The sequence below is a fragment of the Choloepus didactylus genome, chromosome 16 (genome assembly GCF_015220235.1).
Source record: "Choloepus didactylus isolate mChoDid1 chromosome 16, mChoDid1.pri, whole genome shotgun sequence".
In the NCBI taxonomy this organism is placed as follows: domain Eukaryota; kingdom Metazoa; phylum Chordata; class Mammalia; order Pilosa; family Megalonychidae; genus Choloepus; species Choloepus didactylus.
Genome location: NC_051322.1, coordinates 75674908 through 75687470, shown reverse-complemented (window position 1 = coordinate 75687470; position 12563 = coordinate 75674908). Strand labels below are relative to the sequence as shown.

Here is a 12563-nt window from a genome sequence, read left to right as displayed (position 1 = left end):
AGAGGTCATTCTGGAGTAAATCTTATGTGTTACATAGATATCCCTTTTTAGTTTTTATTTTATTAGAATAGTTAGAAGGAAATAACTGAAACTGTTGATCTGTAATCCAGTATCCTTGATTCTTGAAGGTGATCATATAACTATATAGCTTTATATGGTGTGATTGTGAAAATGTTATGGCTCACACTCACTTTGTCCAGTGTATGGACAAATGAGTAGAAAATGGGGACAAAAAGTAAATGAATCCTATGGAAGAGGGGGGTATGAGAGATTATGGGTGTTATTTTATTTTTATTTTTATTCTTATATTTATTTTTGGAGTAATGAAAATGTTAAAGAATTGATTGTGGTGTTGAATGCACAACTATATGATGAAACTGTGAACAATTTTTGTACCCTTTGGATGATCATATGGTATGTGAATATATTTCAATAAAATTGCATTAAAAAAAGAATTCTAGATTCACAGCTACTTTTATCAGTACTTTAATGTTGTTGCTCCATGTTCTTCACAATTACTTTGCCTCTGACAGAAATGTTATGTCATGCTTACTTTTTGTCCTATACCTTTTTCTCTTTTGCTCTGTAAGTTTTTATTTTTTATTTTTTATGTTTTCCCAATAACTGTAAGCAATTCGACATGACTTTAGGTAGGTTTTCTATGCATTTCATATTTCTGGAGTTTGTTATCTTATGCTTTTTACTGCATTTTGAAAACTTCCAGTTGTTAAATCATTAAATAATTTATAGTTTATTCATTTAGGAACTTCATTTACATATATATGTGGGCTTCCTGACATTGTCCCAAAACTCATTATCTCTCTCTTCATGACTTTGATTCTTTTTGCTGTCTGTGTTTCATTTTGGATGGTTTCTGATACTATATCTACAAGTTCATTAATCTGCAATATACAATCTAACTCTGGGACTCTGTTTGAATATATTTCCCCCTTTTACAGTGTGGTCTGGAAAATAACTGAAGGTAGTAAGTTTGTTCAGTTCTAAGGCTCCCCACATTTCTTTTCCATAAACATGGAAACTTCCCTTCAGTTCCTGATGAGAGTGTCATGGCATGAATATCAATTTTTCAAGTATTTGGACATAGTCTTCCTATTCTTGTTTCAGGTGGGAGAGTACATAGGGTTCCTAATGTTTCCAATTAGTTGGAAATGGATGGTGAGTTCTAGATTTGGCATTTTCATTATTTTCTACTCATTAATCAACTTTTAATAAACCCCTTATATCCTACATTATTATGAAGAAATATCATTGATACTTTCTATAAAACATGTCAATAATTGGATCATTTCTCATAACATGATTGCTTCCATTATGGCCTTAGTCTCCACATACCCCTGAAAGTATGTATAATAAATACCACATAGATTTTTCCATTTTCCAATCCCTGCAAACTATTCTTTACACAAGAGCCACAGCAATCCTGTAACTGAGAATACTTCACATCTCCTCAGTACAAAATCCTCCAAAGTTTACATTTTTCAATCAGAAAAAATAGAAATTTTACAATGACTTATATAGTAAGGTAATGGTAATGGTGAAGTCCTACATTAAAATATATCATTATCACCTATATTTACCGTTCATATCCTCAGCTCCACAAACCTTTGATTCTGTTTCTTCACAGCATAATGGCCATACTATCATTTAAGAGTCCCTGCAGGGATAGATTTCTTTCAATGTATATCCTAATGGCCCACTCATTCAATTCCTCATGTATTTGCTTAAATGCTATCTTCTCAGAGAGCTCTCCTGGCTAACTTAATTAAAAATGCATCTCCCAATCTGACTACATGTTCTATTTCATTTTCATATAAATCATTATGTTCAATAATACTGTATAATTCATTTCTTATTTTGCCTATTTTCTGCATCTTTCTAAGGGAATATAAGACCCATAAAGACAGGAGTTGTAATTGTTTCAATTAATATTGTGCATTTGTTGCCTAGAATGGATCAATTCCCATAATCTTTATCAGGAACTATTTTGTAACTTTTTCTGTGATAGGAACTTCAGATTAAATAGTGAATGGACTATACAAAGTCCCTAATCCCATTAAGGCAATTGTTTAGTGGAAGAGACATGAAAAGAGATCTTATCTGAGAATATGGAAAAATGGAACTTAACCCATATTTAAAACTAAATATACACACATATCTGGAGTTTGAGCAGAAGTTAGTCATCTCTTAGTGGTAGACTTGATTTGAAAAAAAGGAAATACTTTCTATATTTCTACACATCTTACTGATGGATTCCTGCTAAAGAACTGTCACATGGAGTTTTAAATGGCTATAATATAATTTATTGTTAACCAATACAACAGTGAATTTTAAATAGAAAATTAGCACATATTTTCCAGGTTTTCTTTAGGGCCTTTTTCACCTCTTTGTTCCTCAAACTGTAGACCATGGGATTCAACATGGGTATCACCAAGGTATAAAACACAGAGGCCATTTTATCAGTATCAAAGGATTCACTGGATTTGAGCTGTGCATACATAAAGAATAGAGTTCCATAGAAGACAGCCACCACTGTCAGGTGAGATCCACATGTGGAGAAGGCCTTGTGCCTTCCCTCTGCAGAGTTCATCTTGAGGATGGCCATGAGGATCAGCATATAGGATGTGAGGATATCAGAAGAGATGACACCAAATCAAAAGCTGAAAAGATCAGTAGTATCAATTTAATTTCATGTGTGTCTGAGCAGAGCAAAGATATCAAGGGCAGAGAATCACAATAAAAATGCCTGATGACATTATAGCCACAAAATGAAGATAAGAAAATTTTTATGGTGATCAACAAAGACACAAAAACACCATAGAGATAAATTATGACCATGAGCCAATGACATGCTCTTTGTGACATGATGACTGTGTAAAGCAGTGGTTTACAAATAGCAACATAGCGGTCATAGGCCATTGCTGATAAAATGAAAATTTCACCAATGAGAAAAATACAAAAGAAAGTGAATTGGGTGGCACACCAATTAAGTGAGATTGTATGTTGGTCTGCAAGGAAATTAATTAACATTTTTGGTCCCACAGCTGTTGAATAACCAAGATCAGTGGAGGCCAGATGTCTGAGGAAAAAGTACATGGGTGTTTGTAGCCTAGAGTCTACCATGGTGAGGATGATCAAGCCCAGGTTACCCACTACTGAGACCACATAAACGACGAGGAAGAGCACAAATAGTGGAGTCTGCAGCTCAGGGTGCTCTGTGATTCCCAGTAGAATGAATTCATTCAGAATTGTGAGATTGTTCGTGTACATCCAGGCCACTCAAAATGAAACCTGTATTGGAAATAATTATAAGAAGATCCAATAACTTTAGGGAAATATGATTGAAATATGCACACACACACACCTATCATTTGCATGACATCAATCCATAACTTCCAAGTCCACAAAAATCTTTCTTCTAATTTTGGTGGCCCAAAATAACTCTCCCTTTGTAAATTGACAAAATCATTACACAGAGGAAACAGTTATTAAAAAAAATAGTTGAGTGGTGTCTTTCATTATTAAGGTAAAGATTTTGTACTCTTCATTCAGAGATTTTACTATCACTTGTGGGAAATTGTTTAGAAGATCATATTCTTACTGTTTCAGATTTTACCCTTCATATTTTTAGTTGAAAATGAAAAAACATACCATGAAAGAGATCTTACCATTAAATCCCTAACATTGAATTAATTTAACACTAATAAAAATACAACCTAACATCCTGGGCCTCCTAATGATATGAAGAATGGATTATGCACCATGACTATGAAACATTAGTGACAAAAACTCTTATCATAAATATAATCACAATTGAGAACTTACTTCCATTTTATAGGCAACACAGTGGGTGGAGGAACTACATAAGTTTTATTAGAAATAATGTGAAGACATTTGAGGAGATAATATATCTCATCTCATCAAATAGTTGATATCATTAAAGAAGAATTTATTATTAATATACGTGATACAGTGGAAATCTAAAAAAGAAATCCTAAATGGTTTTCTTGATTGGATTCTGGTAGGAAAGAGAGAGACAGAGAGAGCAATGGAGGGAGGGAGGGAGACAGGAAGGAAGGAAGGAAGGAGGGAGAGAAAGAAGAAAGGTGAATGATAGTATATATACAATATATTTTTGTGGCAAATGGCTTCATTTTAATTGAGGCAATAAATTAGACATTTCTACTTTAGGCAGTATCTTGTGCATTGGTTCTTAGGTTTGAAAGTGATATGAAGTTCTATGAAGAGAATATTTTGACTTATGAGATCAATGCTGAAATATTAAGGGAGTGAAATTGAATGATGTTTGCTAATTACTTTCCAATGCTCCAGCATATTATATCTGTCTAATCTCTCTTTCTTTCTACACACAGACACACAAACATACACTGAATTTTCATAATTGTTGAATTGATGGTGCTGGTAAATGGATTACAGTTGCTTCCATTTCTATTTTATTTCATGCTTAAAATATTCATAATAAATCCATTATACCTCCAGATAAAATAGGTTAAAACAACTAATGTCCTTAAAAGTGTTTGAGGGGCAACACAAAAAGGAAAACTGACAGGCTATTTCATAAGTTTTTCTTCTTTTAAGGTAATTTCAAATGACAAACAGAATCTTTATGTTGTACCTTCCACTTAGACACAGAAAAGGCTGAACACTGGGGGATAAAGTAGATCTACAGAGGAGACTGTGATAGCCATTTTTAAACTTTGTTAATGTGGGAAAATACACAGGAGGTTTAATAGTTAAGTGTGAAGACTATATTATAATGAAAATAAAGTGTCCCTGGGCTCTACATATCAGCATCCCTATTCCCTTTGTCTAGATTGTATGATCATGAATCAAATGTGGATGGAAAAGATCATATTAACTGCTTCTGCTTTTACTTTTCCTCCTGTTTTTGGCATTCATAAATCATTTCTTCAATTATTTATCATTTCAGATGTTACATTTTGTATATCTACTATGACAGATAACAATTTAGGAATTATGCACATCTTTATCAGCCACAAATATAATAAATAAGTAAATTAATTCTCTTTAAATAGTCATTTAAACGTCATTAATCACACACATACACAACAAACAGTTTGATGATCTTTCCATAGCTGAGTAACACTTACTTATGGCAACCATCATCAATGTAGTCTGAGAAAGGTGAATTGAAAAACAATACTTAATTCTTTTTTATCCATAAAAAAGTAATTATTTTACTTTATACTAAGGTAGACGTATAACTATTAAAAGATGTGATTTGCTTTTTACCTAAAATCCTCATGTGAATCTCCAATATTAAAGGGCACAGAGCTATAAAAGAGCAATGATCAAACTTTAGATTCCTCTGGGGACTAGATGGACAACATGAAATGTATCAAATAACCCAGTGTAGGGAAGCAATGCTGGCTAAGAGAAACAAAAGTATATGCCCCACTTGCAAGCATTAAACTTTCAGTTTTGTTTTAATTTAATCTGCATGGCTCAGACAAGAGATATTGCTATACAGATGTTATCAAAAACATACCATTTTAACTATTCTGTAGAATCTATGTGTTCATAGATTCAAATATTATCTTCCTATCTTTATTTTACATTCAATTAAATAAAGACACTACCCCTTGTAACAGAATTGAATTGATGACTGAATTACAAAGGAATTGACAATTTTGTGAGACATAGATATTATTAATTAAGAAATGCCTTTTACAGATAGATGTTAATGAAAGTGGCAGAGCAGGGTACTCAGAAACCCCAACCTTCCACTAAAGAAGGGATTGAACTGTCAAAAACTGTCATAAAGAATCAAGGTTTTGGGACCTCAGGAATCTAATAAAACATGTCCAGTGTCCATCTAAATAATTAATGAAGTAAGTAACTGTTACATTTTGGTTTGAGAATGCTGTGGAATTTCAACTTACCATTCCCCATTCTCCACCTCCAAGCAAGTCAAAATGATGTTGGCCCATCCTCCTGGGAGTTTCTGATTGTTCCAGGGGGAAATATTGATCATAATCTCTAACTTTAGTAGTGTGTCTTGATCTGTCTGATAGCTACCTGAGGGATCAGCCCAAAGGCTTACATAGATGTAAAAACTGGATACCACTATATGTTGTCTACATGACACTCATTTTAATTCCAAAGTCAGAAACAGGTAGAAAGAGAAAGGATGAATAAAGATAGTAACCAAGTAAAAAACTTAAATATATAACCGGTCTAGCTTTGCACTGTCATGGCACTATAAAACCAGCTCATAAGAGGAAATTAGGGAACTCAAATCATTCCCCAGGGCCAACTGCAAATTCCAATGCAGCTTTCAAAAATAAAATAAAAATAAATGACCTTACACCCAAAGCATAAGCAGCAAAAGAAAAAATAGATAAATAGAAACTCCTCAAAATCAAAAACTTCTGTACCACAAAGGAATTTGTCAAAAAGAGAAGAATAGCTAGAATGAGGTAAATGACAGGTGGAACTGCAACTTATAACATCCTTTGAAATTTGCTCTACAGCTATCCACTGAATTGTGCTTTCAAATTCTTCACCTTTCTATATATACCCTATATTGCATAATAAGGAAAGAACTGAAATTTTCTGACAGTAACCCATAACAATTTTTGAAATTATCTATATAACTGCTTGTTGAGCTGCACATCAATTGATAACACCTTTCTGTATGCATCTTATGTTTTACAATAATGGAAATGGCTAAAGTCGTGGAACTGTGATCCATGGTATTCTTTGAAATTTGCTCTTGAACTGCTTGTTAAAATGTACTTTGAAAGTTATCACTGTTATGTATATGTGTTAAAGTTCACAATAAAAAATGCATTAAAAATAAATGTATTTCTACTGCAAGAGAGCATGAAAAATACACCTTTCAACACATTTATTTAAATATCAATGTACTTTTTGAGTGAAAGATAACAGAAAAAGACCTGTAGCCACTTAATAAATAAGTAGTGGACAACAAAACAATTTAAAGAAAAATATAATATTCCTGCTCCATAATTCTGCAGGGATAGTTTTTTGCTTACACCTATAGTTGGATAGATTTCAAACTTACTTCTCATCTCCTTTAGATGTGTGTTAGTCATTCAAATGATAATTCAGATGAGTTTTCAAAGACTCCTCAAAGCTTTGCAGGTAATGTCCAGGGGCAGTCTTCTTACTCATTAAGCATCACTGTGTGTTTGAGTCACACTGTACTGAAACTTACACTTTAATATTTTCATTTGGCCTCACCTCCAACTAAAAGTGGTGCCTTGCAATGACATTGATCATTTGAATTATACTGGTAAATTTGGAAAATATGTCAAATATACAGGGCATATTCAAAGCAGAGTAAATGTAAGGATCATAGAGAACATTGATAATACTCTTTCAATTAAAAATAAATGGAAAGCTATCGGAAATTTGAGTTTAATACTGAAACAAACCCGATTAACTACAGATGACAATATTATACTTCATATCTTGGTTGTGGGTCCAAATGAAAGAAAATAATCATGAAAATTTTAGGAATGTTGGTATGGGATTTTTCTCTCCTCAGTGAGTGAATCTTTGTACTGTCCAAAGAATATCAATTAAATAGAGAAGACTTCGATGTAGAAGTCTGCTCTAGCGTTCCCCAAAGACCATAATAAATGTTGTGGACATACTGCACTAGTCCAGAAAATCATGTTTCAAGGCAGATTGTTTATGCATATTTCTAAGTCATCTAGATTAGGCACTAGAGAAAACAGGTTAAATGGAAAATGGAGGTCATGAAGGGCCACTGGAAATTAGAGGCATAGTCCCTGTTTTAGTTTCCTAGGCTGCTCAAACAAATACCATGAAATGGGTCACAATAAACAGTGGGAATTTGTTTGCTCAAGTTTCAAGGCCAGAACAAAGGCCAAATCAAGACATCATTGAGGAAATGCTTTCTTCCCAAAGACTGGTGTTCCAGGGCTGGGGGCTGGCAATTCTTGACCCTTCTGTCATATGGTCTCTCCCTTCACTTAGGGGTTCAGCTTCTTGCCTCCTGTGACTTTCTCTATCTCTGTCTGAATTTCACTCCACTTACAAAGGACGCCAGAATAGGACTGTGATCCATCCTGATTGAGGAGTTCTGCAACTTCTTAACTGAAGTAACCTCATCAAAAGTTCCTACTTATGAAGGTTTCACACCCAAGGAATATATTGGATTTAGGAACATGTTTTACTGGGCTACATACAGCTTCGAACTACCAGAGTCCCATGAACAGAAGGTGAGACTACTTACCTTTACTGAGAATTACGTCTTTGTTCCCCAAGTGCTCTTAACACCACCCAATAAGAAGTATTTATGGGTTCCTCTCCTCCTTTGAGACTGTCCCTTAGGAGAAGGCATACAATTTATTAATTTTGCCTAAAACATTTGAAATCTTAAAAGCAAGGCAATGGGATATATAGTAATTTCAAATGACATGTTTACATCACCAGAAGAGAAAAGATATTTTTGATAACTCACTTCAGTTTCTTTTGGTTAACTCCCTTCTGCTGCCACCTAGAGATTTGGAATTACAATATTGAACCTGTAGGACAGGTATTTTAATCTGTCTTGTAACCCTTAAAAGTCCACATTTGTTAGAGGGGCTTATTCATCATTTTATGGCTTAGGACAAAATGGAGAAGTGATCAAACATTGCCTATTATATTGTTTCAAAAATTCAACAAGGGAAAAATAATATATGACTGTGTAGCCATTTTTTCTTTAAATTTTTTATTTTTAACTTACTGAAATATAATATGCATGTAAACAAATGCATGTATCAAATATAAGAATTTTATAGATATCATTTATTAAATTGATAAGTTGTTTGATACTATTTCCCCAGAAATTTTATCATAAACTGATGTTGAATTTTATCATATGCCCATTTGAATTTTAAATTATGATTTTTATTGCATAGATTGATTTTCATAGATGAAATCAACCTTGAATTATTACATATATGTAGCACTCCTTTAGCTGTATCATACATCTTTAAATATGTATAACTTTTACCAACTGTCCAAATATAGGAGTACAACTCAACATGTTTCAGAACAGTATATGCTAGTGTTAGTTTTTAGGGGAGTTAGCATTTCTTTCATTTATTAGTATGCATGTGAGAGTCATCCTTCTCCTTCTCCTTTTCCTTCTTCATTTGTGGTATAAAATTCATTGTAGGAATGCCTTAGTTTTCCAGGGATACTGTAACAAAGTACCATAGACTAGTTTCCTTAAATAAAATAAGTGTATTGTCTCAGAGTTCTGGGGGCTAGAGTCTAAATCAAGGTGTTGGTCAGACCATTCTGACAGTGGTTGGCAATCCATGAGGTTTCTTCACTGGTGATACAATTGTATCTCTGCCTCCATCATACTGTCACCTTTGTTCCTCTCTTATTGTTTCCAGAAGTCCTCTGCTAATACAGTTATCAGTGTCTAATACATGGCATGTTCACCAATACTGATAAGCAGAATATGTATACCTGACACAATTCATCTAAGGACTGACCCTCCCTCACCCTTTAATTGTGCTAATTTTAAACTCAGTTTTGGCCCTCATTAGAAATATATTCAGAGATACTTCCAAGCCTTGAACCTAACTTTCCATATGGAAACCCCTGCAAATTTAATACAAAATAGTATGGTCCAAGGCATTTTATTATTTTGCCTAACCCCAGATAATTTTTTATTTTGATTTTGCCATCAATTTACCATTGTAAATATCACTTGCAGAAACATCTGTCTCCATAATCCCTATCATATTGGGCTGCTTCTTTTGTGCTTTGCAGCCATGTCCAAACTGTAGCTTCTCTGACCTTAGGACAATTTGAAGAAGATTTCTGCAGGGCACATCAAAGCATTTCAAGTGATTGAGTCTCACTTGCTTATAGCACTAACTTGCTTTCTACTACACACTGTTATCTTTTCTCCTTTACCTGTTCCACATTCTTCATTTCCACATTCATACTTCCATGAATCACCTACCAACTAAGCATCATACACCCAAGTCTTTCTCAAAGGATCTTCTAAGGAGGGAATGTAAACTCTGACAATCTTGTATTGTATATGGTATTGGTAAAATGAGAGCACAGATATCTACGCCACAAATGAAACTGTGTAGATACAACCAGTAGGAGACAATGAAAATGCTAATATTACATTACAGAATTACTTGAAGCTCTCATTGGGATCTATGAGCATTTGAAACATAAACACTTCTTCAGCATCAGTAACCCTGAAATGACCATCAACAACTTTCCTAAGGCCAATTCTAGATGAAGCTTTCAAATGGTGCTTTCACCTTTCCCTTTCAGAATTTTCATTGTTTAGATTTCCAGTATTAATAGAGAGAAATCATGAATATAGAAACAGAGTCTTTGCTTTCTTCAAAGAGCATAATAATGATGATAAAAATACCAAGTTACTCCAGAAAACATCATTTAAAATGAGAAAATATGTATGGCATGCTGTGCTGAGTCTGGCATTGGCATTATTGCCATTACCATAATTTAAATTGAAACCAGGAGTCAAGAATTGTAACTGGAGCTAATCTGATAGTCATGACTAGAGTCCTCTACTCACCTTAAATTAAAAAATATGCTACTGCTCCCTCATGTGTTTGCCAACCTCACTGAAATCAGAGGAATTTATGAGTATTTATCCCCTTTGAGACAGATACCTGGGGCTTGAAGGTAATTTGCTATTATTCCCAAAGCATCTGAAAACAGGAAATGATACTGCTTGGTGTTTGTTAATTACCCAGGTTAACTTTGATTTCCCTGTTGACAAACATTAATTTATATACGATTTCCTCACTTTTCTGTGTTATTTTGTACAACCTTCTCACAAGCACCTTGATAAAAGTGTATTATTTGTTGTATACACAACTTTAATTTACCAAAAATTATATCAATATTTAGCATTTTGCACATGGCTTCTTCCAAGTTTTATCTCTGAGGATGAAGTTAGACTTCTTTAACATGCCCTAAAATATTTTTTAAAGATTCAGAAAGAATACAAATTATGAATATGTTACTCATTTTATACCTTTCTTTTAATCTCACAAATAAATTGAGTTCATCCTACCTTCATTCCTTATCCCATAATCATTAAGTCTTCATTCCCAATTCCACTTCACTTCTCCTTCTTATATAGGCAGCTTTTCTAGGAAGGTTGATTTATGTCCTTAAAAAGGCATATCTCTGTGTGTCTGCCCAGCATTGGGCGCATTCATCTGCTCTGATCCTCTTCATCACTGGGGAAGTGCCAGAGCCTCTGCCAGGAGGAATTGTAGGAGGAATCATAGGAGGTCTCCTGAAGAGCTGCTATGTCTTCTTTCTCAGAACAGAACAACATGAAATCAAAACCCCAAATCTCTCAGCTTCATGGGAACATTTGTGGGCCTCATACATGACCAACTCCCTGTCTCTCATCTTTCTGATTGGTTTGCCAGCCTGGGGCAAAACATACCTGTCAAAGAAACTCACACACTAACTCAGTTGGATTGTGGTATCCACCAAGGTGTTCAATCTTGGAGTGTATCAGTATGAAGCAGTCAAGTCCTGTATGTCCTATGACTTCCTCCAACCTGACAATGAGAAGGCCTTAAAGGAGAATTCCCTTAAGGTATTGTTTGTGGAGTCTGTCTGTGATGATCCTGATGTCATTGCTGCCAAAATCTTGGATGTAAAGATATCAAGCCCTGACTAACCTTAAACGAACAGGGAGAATGTGATGGAAGACTTCCTGAAGAGAATTGAGTGCTGCAAAGTCACCTCTCAGCCCCTCAACCCAGACAATTATGACAAAAATCTTTATTTTATCAAGGTGACAAATGTGGGCCATCAATTTGTAGTGAATAGAGCCCAAGACTCTATCCAGAGTAAGATAGTCTACTACCTCATGAATATTCACATTTAGCCTGACATCATTTACCTTTTTTGGCATAAAGAGAGTGAGTTCAAAATCTTAGGGAAGATTAGAAGTGACTCTGGACTCTCATTGCAGGGAAAGCAGTTTGCTCAAGCTCTAAGGAAGTTTCTGGAGGAAGGAGAGATAGTGAACTTCAAACCTCAAAGCACAAGAAATTGGAGAGGATTATCTAGACCATTGAATCCCAGGGGTGTCTTATGAGCCTTGGAAGATTCTGAATGAGATTGATGCTGGTGTGTGCAAGGAAATGACACACTAGAAAAACATAACATCTGAAATGATAAATAAATATTGAAGAAATGATTTAGAAACAATGATGTAACCATGAGAAAAATTAAAAGGAGAAATTGTTAATATTATCTCTTATTTACATCTACATTTGCTCCATGAACATGCAATCTGGGCAAAGGGAAAATTAGAGCTGGAGGCATTTTCTTTTTATTATAATATATTCTTTACCCTTAATTGTTAAATCCACTGTATGTTTTCCCTTATTAAGAAAGATTTTAAATAGGGTATCATAATTTCCTCTGTAGATCTTCTTTATCCCACAGGGTTCAGCATTTTCCATGAATAATTGGGAGATAGAGAAGAA

General features: G+C 34.3%; 2 pseudogenes; one reads left to right on the top strand and one right to left on the bottom strand.

Annotated features, from left to right (window-relative positions):
• Positions 1-2326: 2326 nt before the first annotated feature.
• Positions 2327-3288, bottom strand: LOC119511328 (annotated as a pseudogene).
• An 8107-nt stretch (positions 3289-11395) lies between these two features.
• On the top strand, positions 11396-12227 carry LOC119511729 (annotated as a pseudogene).
• The last annotated feature ends 336 nt before the right edge of the window (positions 12228-12563 follow it).